General features: G+C 41.7%; 1 non-coding gene across 1 annotated transcript; it reads left to right on the plus strand.

The window, feature by feature from the left end:
• The first annotated feature begins 344 nt into the window (after positions 1–344).
• On the plus strand, positions 345–508 carry LOC142449359 (U1 spliceosomal RNA). The gene has a single exon (XR_012784556.1). It is a non-coding gene; the product is annotated as a U1 spliceosomal RNA (small nuclear RNA).
• The last annotated feature ends 3,071 nt before the right edge of the window (positions 509–3,579 follow it).

Genomic DNA, 3,579 nt, shown 5'->3' on the forward strand with positions numbered 1-3,579 from the left:
AAAAAAACCAAAAAAAACCAAAACACTCTTCTAGTTCTTTAATGCTTCCTTTCCCCACTACCATGACCCAAGTTCTATCTTACAAATCTGGCTAGACCGGAGCATGCACCCTGGTACATGAAAGAGCTCTGGACACACAGAATCCAGGACACAGAAGCCCCTCAGGACCAGTAATTAAGAGTATTGTACCATGAGGGTAGGGGGAAGGTGGGAGAAGAAGGGGGAGAAAAGGAGAACCACTTGCAGTGCTCAATGTGCAACTTCCCACTCCCCACCCAAGGGGGCTGAACAACAGACATGTGGGTGAAATAACTCAAAGGATATTGTAAAATATGAAAATAAAAATACTTACCTGAAAGGGGAGATACCATGAACAAGAAGGTAGTTTTCCCAGGGCAAGGCTTATCCATTGCACTCCTGGTGTGCTGACCCCTGCGATTTCCCCAAAGGAGGGAAATGCGACTGCATAATTTGTGGTAGTGGGGGACTGCGTTCATGCTCTCCCCTGAGAAAAGAGAAAAGAAAAAATAATAATAATTTGTAAGTAATCAAGGGTTTGCAGGGTCGGAGGGTGAAGGAGGGAGAGGAAAAAGGAGGAACTGATACAAAGGGCTCAAGTAGAAAGAAAAGGTTTTGAAAAAGGTGATAGCAACATATATACACATGTGCTTGATACAATTGATATATGGATTGTTATAAGACCTGTAAGAACCCCCAATAAAATGATTTGTTTTTAAAAAAGAAAGAAATCACAGGTATGTACAAAGAGCTAGCCTTGTAGCTAAGGATTCTCACTGCTGTCTTGTGTATTGTACAGAAACCTTGGCAGCAAACATATCAACTATAATAGGCCCTTACCATGAAACATTAATAGCCATTAAAAATGATATCATCATCAAGTGTTGAAGAGTGAAGCAAAATAATGATACTTGATTATTTTGTGGGGAAAAATGGGTTCTGAACGAGGATGTACAAAATATACTCTCATATTCTTTCTCTCTTCAGAAACATGTACTTACGTAGACAATCCATTGGAAACATGAATGCCAAGCTATTAGCAGTGGTCAGCTCTAGACAGTACAACTGTAATTCTTCTTGATTGCCCCATCCTTTCGTATTTTCACATAAGACTACAATAAATTGGTTTTGGATTTGTAACATAGAAAAGTCACAATAAAATTGCCTTTACACAGCATTGATCTGCTTAGACTCACCCTTGGAAACATTTTCATTTTACATATTCAAAACTTTTAATTATATGTTTTAAATATATAACAGCATGAAGTAGGACATAATTCACATACTGACATAAGTTTTAATAGTTTAACTATGTATATTTAATTTTTAAAATCATTTTATTGGGGGCTCATACAACTCTGATCACAATCCATACATACGTCAATTGTATAAATCACATTTGTACATTCATAACCCTCATCATTCTCAAAACATTTGCTCTCCACATAAATCTCTGGCATCAGCTCCTCATTTTCCCCCCTCCCTCCCTGCTCCCCACTCCCTAATGAACCCTTGATAATTCATTAATTATTTTTGGTCATATCTTACATTGTCTGGCATATCCCTTCACCAACTTTGCTGCTGTCTGTCCACCAGGGAGGAGGTTATACGTAGACCCTTGTAATCGGTTCCCCCTTTCACCTCACCCTGCACCCTCCAGGTATCCCGAAGGGATTATCCACCCTGGATTCCCTGTGTTTCCAGTTCTTGTCTGTACCAGTGTACATCCTCTGGTCTAGCCAGATTTGTAAGGTAGAATTGGGATCATGATAGTCGGGTGGGAGTGGAAGCATTTAGGAACTAGAGGAAAGTTGTATGTGTCATCGTTGCTACACTGCACCCTGACTAGCTCGTCTCTTCTCTGAGACCTTTCTGTAAGGGGATGTCCAGTTGCCTACAGATGGGCTTTGGATCCCAAATCCACACTCCCTCTCAGTCACAATGATATGATTTTCTGTTCGTCGATGCCTGGCAACTGATTCCTTCAGCACCTTGTAATCACACAGGCTGGTGTGCCTCTTCCATGTGGACTTTGTTGCTTCTCAGCTAGATGGTTGCTTGTTTACCTTCAAGCCTTTAAGACCCCAGATGCTATATCTTTTGATAGCCTGGCAACATCAGCTTTCTTCACCACATTCACTTATGCACCCATTTGTCTTCAGTGTTCGTATTTGGAAGGTGAGCACACAATGATAGGATTTTTTTGTTCTTTGATGCCTGGTAACTGATCCCTTTGGCACTTCGTGATCATACAGGCTGATTTCTTCTTCCTTGTGGGCTTTGTTGCTTCTGAGCTAGATGGGCACTTGTTTACCTTCAAGTTGTTAAGACCCTAGGTGCCCTATCTTTTGATAGCCGGGCTCCATCAGCTTTCTTCACCACATTGTTTATGCACCCGCTCTTTCTTTAGCGATTGTATCAGGGAGGTGAGCATCATGGAATGCCAGTTTAATAGAACAAAGTATTCTTGTATTGAGGAAGTATTTGAGTGGAGGCCCAATGTCCATCTGCTACTTTAATACTAAACCTATAAATATATGCACATAAATCTATTTCCCCATTCTCATATATAACATGCCTGTATTTAGACCTCTATGCCCTTTGCCTCCTAGCTCTTTTTTCTATTTCCTCTTTCTTTCCTCTTGTCTCACTATTGTGCTCAGCCTTCATTTGGGTTTCAGTAATTCCTCTCAATTACATTACCCTTGATCATGCCCTACCAGGCCTCCTACACCCTCCTCACCACGGATTTGGATCACTTGTTTTTCCCTTGTCCCTGAGTTTGTTAACACCACTACATTTCCCCTACATCCCCCTCTCCCGTGTCCCCCAAGAACTGTCCATCCAGTTGTTTTCTCCTCCAGATTGTTCAACTACCCTATCTTATTTAGACAGACTTGTGGAGATAATAACATGCACACAAAAAGACAGAGCAAAAGCAAGCAACAAAGGAAAACAAAACAACAGAAAGCAATGACAAAACAAAAAAAGCACACACAACAACTGTGGGGTGGTGAGAGTCCCCAACAAATCATCACAGGTGCGGTAGGCACAATTGTACAGCGATAATAAGTAAAGATTATAGTAAAGTCATTGAGAGCATGTGAGGTAGATGAGAGATTGGAGTAATGGAGTCAGACACAATTCATGGTAGCATGCTCACCTCAGTCCCAGTTGGTGGTCCTTGTGGGGGTAGCCTAGCCGCAAGAGCTGGAGAGAGCTCCCAATTTATTGTTAACCAAGGGTTATATCTCCTGGAGGCATGGTTACAGGTAACCACACATCACTGGAAGGGGCAGTAAAATAGGCATACACCTCATAGGAAGGGGATATATGATAGGCATAAACATGACAGGAAGGAGATGAGCTAGGGGTGTGCACATAGGAATGGAAAGGTCTAGAGGTATACATGTGACAAGATAGACTGACCCTAGGTTCATGATGACAGCCTAACCTTGGTCATCCTAGGGCGGGTTTGACCTCTCTGGCATTTCCTAGAAGGAAACAGACAACTACTATCCTTATTAGAAGGGAGTGGGCCCTATTTTTTGTGTGATAAAC

The sequence above is a fragment of the Tenrec ecaudatus genome, chromosome 5 (genome assembly GCF_050624435.1).
Source record: "Tenrec ecaudatus isolate mTenEca1 chromosome 5, mTenEca1.hap1, whole genome shotgun sequence".
NCBI classification, from domain to species: Eukaryota; Metazoa; Chordata; class Mammalia; order Afrosoricida; family Tenrecidae; genus Tenrec; species Tenrec ecaudatus.